General features: G+C 32.8%; 1 long non-coding RNA gene across 2 annotated transcripts in view; it reads left to right on the top strand.

Moving 5' to 3' along the window:
- Positions 1–15,845, top strand: part of LOC129640633 (uncharacterized) — a 33,186-nt gene extending 17,341 nt beyond the window's left edge. The window contains exons 2-3 of one of the 2 annotated variants that reach the window (XR_008708908.1): positions 7,569–7,626; positions 14,845–15,845. This is a non-coding gene — a long non-coding RNA (uncharacterized LOC129640633). The remainder of the gene's footprint in view (positions 1–7,568; positions 7,627–14,844) is intronic. The other variant, XR_008708907.1, reaches the window with a different exon arrangement.
- Positions 15,846–18,482: the final 2,637 nt, after the last annotated feature.

Here is an 18,482-nt window from a genome sequence, read left to right as displayed (position 1 = left end):
TGTTGAATAAGTGAGCTGACAGTGGGTATCTTTGTTAATATGTCAGATTATACTGATTTTCAGATATTTTACCAGTCTTGGACTTCTAGAATAAATCCACTTGATCATGATGAGTAATTCTTTTTTATATGTTACTGAATTTTGTTAGATAATATCTTGCCTAGGACTTTTGAGCTTATTTGATTATAGGTATCAGTCTGTATTATACCTTTTTGTATTATCTTTATTTGGTTTGAAACTGAGAACATAATATGGTCCTAAAATAAGTTGGAAGTGTTTTCTCCTTTCATTTTCCGCAAGATAATATATGGAATTGATTCTAACTCATTGAACATTTGGTAGAATTCTTCAGTGGAATTATATGGGCCTGGGAATTTGTTTGGGGGAGCTTTTTAATTATAAATTCAAATTCCTTAGTTAAAGGAAGTGCTGCATTTCATCTATGTTATCAAATTTAGATGTGTAAAGTTGTTGATGATGTTTCGTGTTATATTTTTGCTGCTTATAATTTACACCTGATATTGGTAATTTGTGCTTTTGTCAGTCTTGGCAGCAGTTTATCAGTTTCACTGTTCTTTCTGAGAACCAATGTTTTGCTTTGCTGAGTTTTCTAAATCTGTGTTCTCTTTTAAATTCCATTTATTTTTGCTACTTTATTTTCCTTTCTTTTGTTCTATTTTTATCTGGTCTTTTTAATCTAGATTGTTGATGTGGAACCTGAGAATAATGGTGTAAGACCTTTCTGCTAGTCTAATATGTATTTTTACATATGACCAATCCCAAAAGAATCTGGAATAAAATAGCAGAAAGAAAAGGAAATCTATATGAGAAAAATAGTTTCATGGTAGATATAACAAACTCTTATAGAAGGCCAAGTGAAGGGAGGAGGGTTCAGGATGGGGAACACGTGTATACCTGTGGCGGATTCATGTTGATATACGGCAAAACCAATACAATATTGTAAAGTTAAAATATAAAATAATTTTAAAAAAAGTTAAGTGAACAAAGCAAATGTAAAGTAATGTAAATGAGTAAGATTATCTTAAAAGATCTTTAAAATATTCTATTTAAAAAGCATACCGTTATATATAAGAATATAAAACATTGAAAATGAAAAAATGTAAAATGAATCGAGATAAAATATATTCTTTTAAAAATATGGAATATGGACATTATTTGGCCTTGATATGATGTTATTAGCATGACAAATTACCTCAATGGTTTACTTACTAAAAAATACTAATAACTTCATTCTAATCATGAGGGAAATATCATACAATTTCAAATAGAGGAAATCCTACCAAATCATTACACGGTAGACCCCCAGATTGTCAAGGTCATGTAAAACAATGGAAGTCTGAGAAACTGTCAGTCAAGAGAGAATACAGGAAATAAGATGGTAAATGTAATTTAGTTCCTGGATGGGATCATGGGGAAAGGAAAAAGATTAGTTAAAAGTAAGGAAACCTAAAAAAATATGGAAATTAGCTGATATGTCAATATGGCTCTTTAATTGTAATAAAATTACCATACCTGTTAGTGTACAATGCTAAATATAGAGTGAGCGTAGTATGAATTTATGGGCACTCTTAAGATGCATGCAACATGCTTAACAAGTATACCCTTATTGGTAGGTTAAAACATGATTTTAATATTGAAAAGTTACTTTTTACAGAGGACATCTCATTGTAGTGTCTTAAATTTCAAAAAAAAGAAAAAAATTATGAATATAGCTTGAGATGACAAGGAAATATAACTAGAAATGTTCAAATTCCTAAAATTTTGGAAACTGAATATATAAATAAAAAGATAACAATGTAAATTAGAAAATATTTTGACTGAATGTATATTAATCTGTCATAAACTTTTTTTAAGATGTCATAAACTATAGAAATCAACTTAAGATATGTTTATAGTATAATTTACTCTCTGAAATGTGTGTATTTGAAGGGAAAAAGACTCATTATCAATGATCTAATTAAATAAGCACATGAAGGAAATAATGAAAATAATGATGACATTAATAAAATGGAAAACAAATGAACAACTAAGAAATTAGCAAGCCAAATTTTGATTTTTAGGAATACATTGAATAATGGAGTGGCAGAAAGAAAATAGATTACCAGCATCAGATTTTGTCTGCTGCTGCTGCTGCTAAGTCACTTCAGTCGTGCCCGACTCTGTGGGATCCCATAGACGGCAGCCCACCAGGCTCCCCCGTCCCTGGGATTCTCCAGGCAAGAACACTGGAGTGGGTTGCCATTTCCTTCTCCAATGCATGAAAGTGAAAAGGGAAAGTGAAGTCGCTCAGTCCTGTCCGACTCTTCGCGACCCCATGGACTGCAGCCTACCAGGCTCCTCCGTCCATGGGATTTTCCAGGCGAGAGTACTGGAGTGGGGTGCCATTGCCTTCTCCACAGATTTTGTCCGGTGTCTTAATTTTAAACCAAAAATTTCCTTTAACTGCCTTATTTTAGCCTTCATTTTGAAGGACCTGCCAACAGAAATCTTCATTGGCATTTTTTTTTCATTCCTAGTGCTTTCAGCAGTTTGATAACTTCATTCTTTGTTGTGGATCTCCTTGATTTTTTATCCTACATGAAGTTTTTTAAAGCCTGTTTGCATCAGTTCATGTGTAACATCCGATTTTGGATCCTTTGGCCTTTTCTACAAGGAATCTTTCTGTTTCTTTCTCTCAGTCTCATCCCTCTGGGATTCACATCATGTTCGTTGGTTCTCTTGGTCGTTTCCCAGGGATCCCTTAGGCTCTGTTCTCTGTTCAGTTGTTTTTTTTTTTTTTTTTTTTCCCTTTCTGTACTACAAACTAAACAGTCTCAATTATCCTATATTCAAGTTACTGATTATTTCATAAGTCTATTTAAATGTGTCAACTCTTAGTGAAGTCTTCATTTCAACTATTGTACTTTTTAACCCCAGAATTTCCATATGGTTCCTTTCTATAATTTTTATCTCTTGATGGATGTCCTCATTTTATACAAAAAAAATATTTTCCTGGTTTCCTTTAGTTATTTATTGACCGTTTCCTTTAGCTCTTTGAGAATTTTGAAGACAGTTGATGTGAAGTTTTTGCCTGGTAAGTCCAATGTCTAAATCACCCTCAGGGACAGTTTTTATAAGATGTGTTCACTTTCTTTTAAGAGGATATATTGCCATTATTCTTTGATTTTGTTTTTTGTTACTGTTGAAAATTGAACAGTTTCATATTATAGTATTTCTAAGTCAGATTTTTGCCATTTTAACTAAAATATAAAACTATCCCAAAAGATAAAACAGTATTGGAATTTTTAAAAATAAATACATAGATGGATGCACCATTTTCTTAGATTCACATTAATCCCAATCACAACCAAATATTTGGTTTGACTAAAACAAACACCACCTTAAAACAGACTGAAAAAGAAAAAGAAGACCTGAATAGTCATATTTCTTCTGTATAATAAAACTAAGTAATTCTTGAAGTTTCCATAAAGAAATCTGGGAATCAGTTTTCCTAGGTTTGACCATTTGATTTTATCCTTATTCATCCTATTAAAGAAGTGTTAATTATAAAGCTTAATTATAAAATAATTAAAACCTAATTATAAAATGAGTCAGTGTGATATGAACACAATAACACATCAGTGAAAAACAAAAGAGTGTTCAATAACAAACCAATAAACACATACAAACTCACTTTGATTATGATCAAGGTGACATTACAGTACAGAACTATAGCATTATGTTAACTTTCTCTTTCCTACACTGAGTTCCTAAAGAATGTATATAGAAATGTGTGAACACTCCATTGGTGTCTTATATATGAATCGGATTTACCAACTTACTTAACTTTTGAGACTGTTAAGATTAACTTTGCTTTTACAGCTATACAGAGAGTACTATTACAAAGAGCCTAAAGAAGTACCAATCATTCTCTGCCCAATATCATTTAATTTTAGCTGTGCATATTCAGAATTAACCAGTGAAGCCTAGAAGAAGGGGACATTCTTGACTCCTAAATTTTTATAGTTCCTTTTCCCTTTTATATTCCATTTGCAGTACATTCCACTGTCTTCCTTATGTGGTTCTATATGATAGAAAAAGAAAGCTATTTTTTCAGGAAAAATCTAGAGGAGGGATATTTTTTCCATGTTTTCTGATTGTGTTATTTTGTCAGCTTATGTGTCCACAGGCATCTTAACTTAAGTTGATTTTGAAATGTGTGAAAAAACATTAAAGAAAATAATCTCTCTCTTCCTCATGACCTTGCTTGATTTCCAACTATCACTTCTTCAAAATAGAACATATGAAAATATCCTACTAATATCTCTTCTATTTAATTCCAGGAAATTTTATTAAGCAATGGAATGTATGATTTAGTTCTCTCTGTCTTAATTAAAATGTATCAAATATCGAATTGATCTTGCAGAAATTCGTTGGCACTTGTTAGGTATTGGTAACATTCTCTCCTGCCTCTTCAAGCTGAAACACATTTTAAAATGCTTTTCCTGTTTAGTCATTGACTGAGGAATTTATAATTTGGTGGGAAAGAAGGAGAATAAACTCTATAAATCTGTATTCACTTGGATGAACAGTTATGATAATGAAACAGGTAATATATTTTAATGCAGTCATTTTAGCTTCAGTTCAATTCAATTGCTCAGTTGTGTCCGACTCTGCGACTGAAGCACGCCAGGACTCCCTGTCCATCACCAGCTCCTGGAGTTTACCCAAACCCATGTCCATTGAGTTGGTGATGCCATCCAACCATCTCATCCTCTGTCATCCCCTTCTCCTCCTGCTTTCAGTCTTCCCCAGCATCAGGGTCTTTTCCAATGAGTCTGTTCTTCGCATCAGGTGGCCAAAGGATTGGAGTTTCAGCATCAGTCCTTCCAATGAATATTCAAGACTGATTTCCTTTAGGATTGACTGGGTAGATCTCCTTACAGTCCAAGGGACTCACAAGACTCTTCTCGAATACCACAGTTCAAAAGCATCAATTCTTCAGAGCTCAGCTTTCTTTGTAGTCCACCTCTCACATCCATACATGACCACTGGAAAAACCATAGCTTTGACTAGATGGACCTTTGCTGGCAAAGTAATCTCTGCTTTTTAACATGCTGTCTAGGTTGGTCATAGTTTTTTCTTCCAAGGAGCAAGCATCTTTTAATTTCATGGCTGCAGTCCTCATCTGCAGTGATTTTGGAGCCCCAGAAAATAATTTAAGCATAGGTTGTAATATTGATTACTGCTTTGGTTTTAACAATGTCACAAATGCACATACAATATATTGGCCAAAATTCAGGAAAGTTAATTTCTTATAAATAAAAGCTCTAAAGTTTTGATGGACAAAATATTTAAATTTGAAGATGAGTTTTGTTTTTATATCATTAATATAATTTTAAACACTATTGTCATAGAAATTTAGAACTGTCATCCTTGACCATTTCAGTCATAGAAAATCATATTTGTTCCAATTTTAAAAATAAATGTTAAAATAATTTGCCATTTTAATTTGGTCATGCTATTCAGCAATAACAGAGCAGCACTTAATTCAGGACTATAGAGTTCATAACTGTCACGAATTGCTTATATTTCATTCAGCAGTCCAAGATTCTGTGTGGCAATCTGTGGAACCTGTTAGCATATCATCTGGATTTAATGTTGAAGGGACTTTATTTCCTTTCTTTTGAAATACCCGCTGTTTGGCAAGCTTTAAAGAATGTAAATACATTATGCACATATGTATTTCCATTGCCATAGGTGTGATATAAAAAATCAGATAACTGAATAAAATTTTCAATGCCACACTAAAGTTAAGATATTGCTAGTAGAGGAGGGAGAGGGTCCTTGAAGTACCCTCAAGTGATACCAAAGGGATGCCTGATCTACCAATAAGTGCAAGTTTCCCCCAAACACAATTTCTTATGAATAAAACATATGTAAACTGATACTTAGGAAAGGTAAGTGAGCTAATATCCTGTCGCTAGAGAGAATGATCACCTCAATCCAGGAGAGGTAACTTAAACTGCGGTCCAAATAAAGTTCAAGCAAAGGTTTATGGAATGTTTCCTTTAATGTACCCAGGGAAAATTCTGCTTGTTAAGCATCCAATATCCCTTTTTAAAACTGTTTTTAAATATGAAAAACGGATGATATGTATCTTAATCCTTGCTTTGATGACAAAAAAAAATGTGTACACATTTCATCTTTCTAGAATTAAGGTAACGTTGAGGTTAGCTACTCATGTTTTTCTTGATTACACTCCTTTATGAGCAGTAGCGTGCATTATTGCTTATGGAGCTAATGATCACGAAGTCATTTTGAGGAATTTTAAAACACAGAATGAAGCCCATTAGAGCTCAGTAGCTGTTCATTTTACACAACAATATAAGTACTGATGTTCCTAAGTGTGCAGACTATATAACATAGCATAGAAGCATATCATCAAGCCAGAGGAATAAATGCATAATTATGCTACCTAATTGTATTTTTTCTCTCTTCTTGAGTTTGGAGTTTGTGCAGTCCCTTTATATAATGAGTAGTTATCGAGTTATTAGAAAGATGCAATAAAATAATATCTTGATAAGACTTACTATTTTTCACTTTGTTTTTATAGTCATTAAACAGATTAGAAATCCTTTCAAGAATAGTCTATTAAGTGAATGATTGATTTTCATGTTAGGGGCTTTGTGATGGGTAATGACACTTTTCCTTTTTAAATACTGCCACAATAAAGGAGTCTTCAGTTTAGGCATGTTTGATAACCAATGAAGTGGTGCAGTTCATAGTTCATATTTTTTCTCCAGTGCCAGTTGACCTGTTACACAATAAATCAATAACTTACATCAACATGTTTCACTTGCGACTTAAAAGTAGATTTTAAATGACTTATTTTTCTTTGTTATATTCCTTGAGATGAATAAATTAGTGGCTGAATTATTTTGGTTTTCTTACATTTATTTTTATGTTAAAATCCTGTTCTTGAATTTAGCATATTAGAAAACTGTGTGCCTTGGGTATATTACGCCTCAAAATAACAAGTATTACCAATCCTATTCTAATTTAAAGTGTTCATGTTTAATTTAGTATATATTAGATTCTTTCAGACCTCGTGTACCAGCCATCTGAGCTATGCTTTCTGGAATTTATTTAATATCTCTTATTTGAAATGTTAAATTTAGCACCTGTTAAAATACAATAAAAGACATTTGAGTAAGCAACAGATATCATTAGTATTTATTTAACCTTCTCTTCTAAATAATAAACCTCAAGCACTTGGTGAAATATGTCTTTTAGATGACCTGGGGTTCATACCCCTTTGTTCGGTGTCACTGAAAGTATTTATATCCAGGTTTTGCAGAACAGTTTATGGTGTCAGCGATACTACATATACTGAACAATTAAATCATTTTCTGGTGCTTGATGGGAATGTAGTATCTGTTGACTTCTGAATTGTAAGAAACAAATTAGAAAGAGAATTATCTAATGACTATTGATGCTTAACCCATATGCTAATTAAATGAAGGAAGCAAGAACCGATACCTATAACAGTTTTTCTATATTTTTAGAATTATGGAAGATGAGTGAAGCACACAGATAATGGAATTTGTATGTGAACTTTTCATGGTATGATATCATTGGTTTATGATTTTTGTAGAATTTTTTATATTTACATCAAATATAAAATTTTTTATTTTTATATTTATATCAAATCAAAGTCTTTAAATTTTAAAATGTAATGCATTTTAAGATAAAATATTTTATAACATTTATTAGTTATAGGTAATTTTCTAATCGGAAACTGATAGATATATTTTTATAACATTTATTAGTTCTAGGTAATTTTCTAATTGGAAACTGATAGAAATATTTTCTCATGGGAATTTAGGATTTAAATTGATAAATGTAAGTAATACATATATATTATTACTAACTTGGCATATTTGATCAGAATCAAGAATAATTAACTATAAAGATCAGTAGTCAGATAACTTTGTCTTTATTTCATTAAATGTAAAATTATATCTGTTCTAAAAATGCATCATCATCTTAGGTGCTACCAAATTAGAAAAACAAATCTAATGATCAAAGTAGGGTATGATGATTTATCACTTCAATGGTAAGGTCAATCTACATTTCAGAGGAAAGCAAATGTATAAAAATGGACATCTTTGAATCAAAGAAATTAACTGAAAGCATTTTAAGATATATTCTAAATTTAACAAAGAAGTTGTGGGCTCATTTTTACCAGGGGTTGGGGAGTCATGTTTTTATCATGTCTCTGACATAAAATGAAAAGTAAAGGTCCCTAGAATGATGGGAGATAACCCTATTTTTTTTTCTTTCCCCTTTGAATCTTTTATTGTTTGTGTGTATTCAGTCTCTATTCATTTTACCTGTATCTGATTTTCATTTGTCTATACAGTATTTCTAGATATCTTTAGAACTCTCTTCTAAAATATAAAGACCAGTTTAAAGGTTGTTCTTATTTCCTTCCCAGAAATTAAGTGTGTTTTCCACTTCATCATTCATTCCTTCTGAGATTCTTTTCCCCTTTGAATTTTTTGACAGCCCGTTTCTTTACCTCCCCGACTCCCCTTTATGGTCATGTTGTCTGTTTTTGTTTTTTTCCTCTTAATTGTTTGATTTGCTCTCATCACTTCAACAATAGTTTGCACTGAACATGGATAAACCTCCATTTCATTCCCAGAGCCTTATTTCCTTATTTTTCAAAATCTCTATTCAGATACTCAACTATCTTATATTTAATACAAAGGAAAATAAATACTTCCATCCTTTGCAGCTTGGCCAGTTTTCTAAGCTGGAGTACATGGAGTAATGATCAATTCATTCTTCTCCATCACCACTTAAATATATTTATAGTGGATTCTATTTCATGATGCTTTAAAAACCTGTCCCTTCATCCAATCCCTAATACAATGTATTAGTATTAACATCCTGACATTCCTCCACCTAGACCAGTATAAACAAAGCAACAAGAATGTTACTATTTCTTCATCAGAATTCATTTTCCCTATGCCAGATTTCAGGTATCTTATATATTTTCCATCTTTCACTCTCTTCCTCCAATTTATTTTCAAGAATTTGCTGTGATAGCCTCCACATCACTCTGCCTTTTCGGCTTTTAAACCCATTCATTTAAATCTTACTTCAATATACATATTCATTTTCTAGAATTAATCGAAATTGAGGGTGTCTGGTGGTTTGACTGGCTCAGTAAGTTTTAGAGTCTAAGTTTCTTCCATGAGCTTGTTGGTTTTGACCATTTACTGAACATAATATTTGAAATGTAATATATTTATATGGATACTTTGAGGAAAACAGTAAAGTTCTTTCCATTCAAAGAGGATTTCTGTTGGCTTCTATGAGGCTTCTGGTGCCTTTTTCAGTTAAAGATCACATTAAGCCATTTTCAAGATCTGAATTTTGGGGTATCATCTAGGGAATCTGGGCTTCCCTGGGGGTTCAGTGGTAAAGAATGTGCCTGCCAATGCAGGAGACCTGGGTTTGATCCCTGGGTCAGAAAGATCCCCTGGAGAAGGAAATGGCAACCCACTCCAGTATTCTTACCTGGGAAACCCCATGGACAGAGGAGCCTGGCGAGTTACAGACCATGGGGTCACAAAGAGTCGGACATGACTGAGTGACTGAACAATAACAGAATTCAAACTGGGGTATGATTTTGCAGGAGCTACTTTACCCTGAAGTTGCTGCCATCTCATCTTGTGTGTTTGAGGGAAAGGGTCTATTCTTTAATTCATCCTTTTGGCTGTAAGCTGAGTTTTGATATTTTTTTTTTTGTCCTAGAACTCCTAGTAAAGAAGTTTTTAATATGTAGAGAAGAGAAATGCCCTCATGACAAGAATGGCTCTCATGCTTATCTGCATCTGCATTTTTGTTTCACTAAATATTTAGACTTGAGTTTTGATGCTTCTATGATTTAAGAAAAGATAAACACACTTTATCATTTTGTAGTATGTTCAGCAGGAAGATTCAAAACAAATAATTTAACTCACAGGAAACAGCAAACTGCTCATACTGCTATAGTACTCTGTTTCTCTTTATACAACATAAATTATTTAAGAGCAAAGGTTTTGTCCTTTTTCATACCTGCTTATGCCACTGAACCCAGATGAATCCTAATTGGGCAATATATTATCATCTCTATAGCTCATTAAATGAACTTTGGAATCAAATACCACAAGATCATTAGATTTGCTGTGACAGATACTTCATGCTCTATTGGGTATAATACTTAACCTAAAAGTCTCATCTTACTCATCTGTACAATGGTATAACGGTGACAATCTATACTAAAATGAGACTCTACAAGTAGTTATTATTACTAAGAATGAAATCCAGAGATAACATTCACTGAAGATTTATAATACTCCAAAGATCACGTTAAATGCTTTGCTTGCATTATCAAATTTAATTAGGTACAGCTCTTAGGGTAGGTGTAATTTTGTTCCCATTTTAGGTGTCAGGAATTTAAGTCTAAACATAATTCCTTTGCCCAAGTTGCCATGGCTAATGGGAAGCAAAACATGGAACAATAACCCAGATAGGCCTCATTCTATAATCAGCACTTTGAACCAGACTCAGTATGTAATAGAAGGCATTATTTATATTTGTATATATGTATAATTTTATAGTTATTTTTATTATTGATTTTTTTTATAGCAGCAGCAATGCTTTGGAAATAATTAACAATACGCATTTAAAACTGACCAAGTATTTTTAGTCCAAAATATTTTACCTTTTTAATGAAGAAAATGTGGTAACAAGAACATTCCTGAATATATTTTCCACTTTCATGTCTTCATTTCTATATATATATATATCTTCATTCTTTGAATTTAGCAGTGTTTCATGGTATCTCCTATGCTTTTTTCTTTGCAGTCATTCCCTGGTGATCTCATTTACTAAATGTGCTCCTTAGCACTTTTCATATTCCTAAAATTAAAAAAGGAATTGCAGTGCATATTTTAGATGTATTTGTATATAAATCATAGAAATTGTCAGTTTATTTTTTAAGCTTTCTACCCTAAATCAACTTTCACTGCTATGGAATAACCACCAGATAATGAACATCATTAAAACAAATAGGGATAATTCATATGTGTGGATGACTAATATGAGAAATTGTCTAAAAGAACATATAATTTTATCTGCTCTAGGGAGGAAGAAAAAGTCAATAACATCATTTAAGACCATCATTGAAGCAAAGAAGAATCTGAATCTGGTTTGCCATATAATGTAACAAATTTTTGTTTATAGAACTATTTAAAAGTAACATTTTCTAACTGAAAATTTCATATTTTCAAAATAGCTTCTACATAGATGAAGAAGCTAATCAATAACTGACTGTAGCTGGGGTTTGCATACATGATTATTTTACCCAAATCTAGTAAAATCACATTTACTATATTTAATAATATATTCAGCAAAGCATTGATGGAAAAGTGAGATATAGCAGCCTAGTAATGAAAATATTAAAAGGGGGATTTAAATTTCCCATTGCAAGAAAGATGTACAGTAGGAGGAATTATTGCAGAAACCCTGGATATCCTCAGTTGACATAAGGAGGAGTGGCAAAAGGGACCAAAATTGCAAAGGCGTCTTAGAGTACTGTCAAGCAAGACTGTCTCAGGTTGCTTATCTTCCATATCACACTCACAGATCATGTACTGACCACCAATCTGAAGCTGGAAAATTAGTCCTGAAAGAAGACTGTGCTTTGTTAGGTGGGTCTGAGGCTTCCAAATTAGAGGCAGTTGCAACAGAGTTGAACATGGCACTGCTAATGGTAGCTGAGAGTAGAGTTAGCATAACATCATGATTGTTCTGCTTAAGCACACAGAGAAAGTTGCTAGTAGATACATCCATCCCTCAAAAGAAGTAAACTTTTTAGTATCATTATACATTAAAAGGGAAATTAAGTTACTGCTTTAATCAAAACATCAAGCAAATGATCAAAAATCTCAAGGTAAATGAGGAAAAAAAAATCAACACTAAAAGCAGATGCATGTAATACTTAATAAAACAGCTTGCATACAGTTCAGTTCAGTTCAGTTCAGTCACTCAGTCATGTCCGACTCTTTGTGACCCCATGAATTGCAGCACACCAGGCCTCCCTGTACATCACCAGCTCCCGGAGTTCACTGAGACTCACGTCCATCCAGTCAGTGATGCCATCCAGCCATCTCATCCTCTGTCGTCCCCTTCTCCTCCTGTCCCCAGTCCCTCCCAGCATCAGTCTTTTCCAATGAGTCAACTCTTCGCATGAGGTGGCCAAAGTACTGGAGTTTCAGCTTTAGCATCATTCCTTCCAAAGAAATTCCAGGGCTGATCTCCTTCACAATGGACTGGTTGGATCTCCTTGCAGTCCAAGGGACTCTCAAGAGTCTTATTTAACACCACAGGCACCTGGTACAAAATATGAAAAGCAATTATACTATAAATTTAAGTTTTGGGACAAGGAAGCATGAACTCTTCAGCTTTGTTGTTCTTTCTCAATATCATTTTGTGTATACAATTTCTCTTGGAATTCCACATGAACTTTAGATGGGTTTTTCTATGTCTCAATAAGCATCATTCATTTTGATATATGGCAGAACCAATACAATATTGTAAAGTTTAAAAATAAAATAAAATTAAAACAAAAACAAAGCAAAAAAAAGCATCATGGGATTTTGAAAGAAATTTCTTTTATTTTGAAGATTTGAGTAGTATTGAGATCTTAACAATATTAATTTTTCCAATTCATGAACATGGGATTTTATAGTTTTCATGGTACAACTCTTTGCCTCCCTTGCTCAATTTTTACGTATTGCATACCCTTTGATATTGCTATAAAAGGAATTATTTCATTAATTTATTTTTAAGGTTGTTAATAGTATATAAAAATGCAGCATAACTTTAAGTGCTAACCTTGTATTCCACTACTTTTGTAGATGTATGGTTTCTCACATGTTTAGTGGACTTCTTAGGATTTTCTCCTCATGAGGTCATGCTATCTATGAACAGAGATAATTTTACTACTACCTTTCAATCTGAATGAATTTTCTTCTTCTTCTTCTTTTCTGCCTAATAGTTCTGGCTAGAAGATCCAGCACCATGTTCAGTAGAAATGATAAAAGCAGTCACTCTTGCCTTGCTCTTAAGCTTAGAGTGACAATTTTCCATCTTTCACAATTGAGTGTGACAGAATCAAAACACTGTGGACCTGGCAAAAGACAGCTATTAGGTTGGTGCAAAAGTAATTGCAGTTTTTACATTGTGGAAATTTTCCATTTGATATTGGAATACATTCTAAATAAATGCGGTCATGTTACACATTTTAATGTACATTTCTCACTTTATGTTTTATTGCTAATGACATTACTTGCTGTTTATATTTATCATCTTAGAACATGGAAATGCTGTTAGACAAGCAAGTTTCAGTAATTTTCTTATTTGAGTGCAAAATGGGTTGTAAAGCACAAGAGACAACTCACAACATCAACACATTTGGCCCAAAACATCATTTTGAAGTATCATCTTCTCTTATTCTATGCAACAATAAGGAACTTCTTCTTGAATGGATTGTGACATGTGATGAAAAGGGGATTAATAAGCTCCAACGCACTTCCCACAGCCAAACTTGCACCGTGAAAAGGTCATGTTCCCTGTTTGAGGGTATGCTGGGAGGCTGATCCACCACAGCTCTCTGAATCCTGTGAAACCATTGCATTTGAGAAGTAGGTTCAGCACATTGATCAGATTCGCTGGAAACTGCAGCACCCGCAGTCAGCTTTGGTCAACAGAAAGGGCCCCGTTCCCTGTGACAACACCCAGCCGCACACTGCCCAACCAGTGCTTCAGACGTTGAATGAATTGAGCTACAAAGTTGGGTCTCATCTCCATAATCAGCTGACCTCTCACCAGCCGACTGGCACTTCTTCAAACATCTCAACCAATTCTTTGCAGGGAAATGTTTCCACAACCAGCAGGATGCAGAAAATGCTTTCCAAGAGTTTGTTGAACCCCAAAGCACAGATGTTTAGGCTACAGGAATAAATTGGCAAAGTGTGTTGATTGTAATTATTCCTATTTTGGTTAACAAAGATGTGTTTAAGCCTTGTCATAATGATTTAGAAATCAGGGTCCGAAACTGTAATTACTTTTGCACCAACCTAGACCAGTAGAATAAAATGCAGAGCCCAGAAATAAATGATTACATATATTATTAAATGATTTTAGACAAAGTTGCCAAAATGGATAAAGGACAATCTTTTCCAAAAATATTATTGTGAAAACTGGACATCCTCATGCCAAAAAAACATACACACAAAAAACAAAAAACCTTATTAGCACTAAAATTAAAAAACTAACTCAAAACGGACAAAAGACATGAATGTATAGCCAATATTGTATGACTCCTAAAATGCTGGTAAATCCTCATGATGGAAATTCAGAAGAGTTTTAGTTCTTTAATCATGAAACATCCATAATTTAATTAAAATTTCACACATCGGCATCAATCACATTAATCAAAGTTAAGTGATTTGCAAGAGGAAAGTAAAGACTGTAAGACTGATAGAAATTGGTAAATATTTTCCCCGGTTCATTTGGTCAAGATGCTTGCACTTAACGGTATACCAAAAGATATGTTTCAAACATTTTAGTATATATTTTGAAGAACAGCTGTTGTTTATAAATGAAACTTTGCAAAAGGTCTTTGATATTAGAATACTAACATCATGAAGCAGTTGTGTACTGATTTATTTTAATAAGGAATTAAAATCTATTTTTTAATTCTTTTTAATTTTTTTTTAACAGTGCCTGTATTTACCAATCCACCAAAGACGTTGCTATTTAGTCTGGTCGACCACACTCCTCTGCCCTTTATTTTCCACTCCACTGTCCTTAGGCAGACTTTCTTGTTCCACTGTGCTGAACATGTCTCATATACACTTTCCCTCACAATGCATAATCTGGACTGTATCATGTCAGGGATGGAAAAGTGCTTTAACCATATTTAACAACTGATTCCCTGCTGACATTTAGTGAAACTTATTTTGATGAATTTGTGATTTTAAACACTTTGATAGATTTATTAATGTTTTATAATTTAATAGAATAAAGTGTTTAGATATAAAAAGATTTTAGAAGTTATATATTATAAATATTGTTGATAGAATGTGAACTTTTCAAAATTGTTGCTTCACTTAATGATTTCTATAGTCAATGTTATAATACAATTATATTTCAGATACAACATAAATCCACAATTGAAATGTAGGCTTAGGAATCTCTAAAAATCTATGACTGCTCATTTTATAGAAGTAAAGTTCACATATACCCAAAGCCTTAAATCAAGCAAATTAACATGGGCAGGTCTAGAATAAGATCTTTCCTCTAACTCTTATCAGTACCCCTCCACCAATTTGTACTCTTGCCTGGAAAATTCCATGGACAGAGAAGCCTGGCAGGCTATAGTCCATGGGGTTGCAAAGAGCTGGACACCACTGTGAGACTGAGCACGGTCACACACTCACACGCTCACACTCTCACACACACACGCTCACACGCTCACACACTCACACGCTCACATACACACACTCACATGCTCACACGCTCACACACTCACACACTCACACACTCACAGTGAGAAAGAGGAAGTCCTTTACAGTGTAAATCCTAAAAACAGTTTACCTTGGTAGAAAATAATTCTCTACGGACCTGCTATTCATTTAAATATTTTGAGTGTATCTCTGAATAAAAACAAATATGCATTGACTAATTACAGAAGTATACAGTAGGTCTATCTTTACATAGCTGTTCAAATGTTCAAAATGTGTGCTAAATTTCTACTTTAGTAAGATACCTTATAGTAAATGTTAAAATTGCTTTTGAAATTTGAAAGATTTTCTATAACATGGAGAATACTTGAATTACAGTAGTATTTATTTGGTTCCTCTCTCCCACCTCGCTCCCCATAGATACACACTCAAAATATATATATGTATATACTAAAGTGTGGGAAGGAAATTGAGAGATGGAGGAGAAAAACAACAACAAAAAACTTCTGGTACCAAAATTTTGAGCTTGTAGCTAATTGTAATGACTACAAGGAAGTAACACATATATATCCAAAATATTTTTTATTTCCAAATTCAATTTGTATTTTCTTTAAAAAAAAATTATATATATAGTATGGAAATGGATTCTATGCCTGCTATCAAGCTCAACAACTCAGTATCAATTAGTGATGTCTGCTTGACTGTTAGAAGCAATTAGATACACATAATGTTTTGTTAATTCAAACTAGATAGATATAATGTTTATCTTAATTCTTATTTATTTTAAAAGATAAATCATTCATTTAAATGCAAAACTATTTACTAGATTTTAAATGTATCTGCAGAGCCTGTATTCACTCCTGGATTAAATTCTCTTATTGTTTACTCATTCAATAACTATTGTGTTTGAAATTCTAAGGCTTGTTATTTCCATTCCTGTTATAACTTTTCTAGATATATCACAGTTCTCCTAATTTCAAATATATAAAACAATTAAGATCTTAATCATATTTTCAAATCATAAATTCATTGACCCTTCTAACAGACATGAAGCAAAATTTGTTTTTGCTGGCTTAGTTGTCATAGTTAGCAAGAAATAAGTACTCAAAGACAGAATAAGTAATAGGAAACTCTTACATCATTTTGTGCCCAAATATTTTAAGTATAATTTAAAAGAAATTGTGCTCCTTATTACTGTTGTTTACTCCTTATTACTGGCTCTGAGTTTGATAACATTACTTTCATCTTTTTGTCTCCTTCCAAATTGTTTACTTCAATTTAAAATACTTAGAAATTACCTTGTCTTGCAAACTAGATTGTGCTCTTGAAAGGTTTCAAAAAGCTTAGTGGTTTCTTATTGTTCTTAATTGCTTGAAATGCAGGGAAATGTGTAAAAGACATCTTATTTCCCTTTGAGATGACTCCCTTTCCATTTAGAGATATTTGCAGAAATTGTGCCATTTTTCTGCCTATTTATATAGTTGTATTTATTATCATCTAACCCTCAAGTGACCACTTAGACAATGATAAACTAACAGACTTTTGTTGTTCAATAGACTATAATACAAGAATAAAAATACCTGGTTTGCTTCAGAACAAAATGAATATGCATATGCACATATTTATTAAAGTACACAGATACATACATGCATCATATAAACAACATGTGTAAACACATATATATAAATTTTAAAATCAGGATTATTAGTATATTTTTCAAAAACTCTTTTCATAATGCAGTAGCCTTTGAATTATTCTTTCATATAGACAACATGATCAGCGCTCCTAGAACAGACTCGCAACCCTAGAGACCTTTGCAAAAATTTCTCTATTGACTTGGAAAAAAAATGGACAGCTATTGGATTACAATTAAATTTAGGCAGAAATTGAAAGATGATATTTCAAGCTCTCAATATCAAACTCTAGAGCCTAAGTATGATAATCGAATCGTGAATTAGATTTTGTGTTAGATTGGTATATATATTAGAGAGTAGAAAATCAGGTTGACATTTTATCAGTAGCTGCTCTTCTCATCAGAACTCCTTTACTCTACATTGCTTACATTCATCTTGCTCTCCTACCAAGGGAGAGGGCACTATAGAAAATTCATATTTATGTTAGAATTGCCAACATAGTTAAGGTAAAGAAAATGCATCCTGAAGGTTAGCAAGTGCTTTTGGATAAAAGAATATTCTAAGTAATACCTTTAGTTATCAGATGTCATATGACTGTATATTAAATTATTTAGGACATATTTATACTAATATTCCCCTTTACAAATATTTCTTATTTAATTTTTGCTCTTTAATATTTTTTCCCATTACTCTGTAAACCCCTTTAGTCCTTATTTGATTTTGAGATATATTTCATATACCAAAATATCTATGATAATATCTAAATTATGAATTTACTCTCAGAGTAAATGCATAAGAATCAGTATTCTGCAAGCATAACTCACTAAATTTTTTTCTCATTAACTTGAATTCAGTCAGTAACACATATCAGCAGATAAATCTATAATTATTTTTCAAGTATTAGATTTACTCTATTCCCTTGCTTCTATGCACCCCATCACATCATATGTCTTTTTCTTGAGTTCATCATAAGTATTTTCTTCTTTCAGATTTTAGAAGAAATAGCCACATATTCATTCACATTCCTAGGATATTTTTTTCAAAAGAAATGGCTTCTATACATCTGTTTCTCTTTTGCTGTCTTGTATACAGGGTTATCGTTTTATCGTTTTCTCTGTGGGAAAGGGAGAGGGTGGGATGATTTGGGAGAATGGCATTGAAACATGTATAATATCATATATGAAATGAATCACCAGTCCAGGTTCAATGCATGATACAGGATGCTTGGGGCTTGTGCACTGGGATGACCCAGAGGGATGGT

This window comes from Bubalus kerabau, chromosome 1 (assembly GCF_029407905.1).
Source record: "Bubalus kerabau isolate K-KA32 ecotype Philippines breed swamp buffalo chromosome 1, PCC_UOA_SB_1v2, whole genome shotgun sequence".
Taxonomy (NCBI): Eukaryota; Metazoa; Chordata; class Mammalia; order Artiodactyla; family Bovidae; genus Bubalus; species Bubalus kerabau.
Note: the sequence above shows the minus strand (reverse complement) of the source record. Positions and strands in the feature narration are given on the sequence as shown.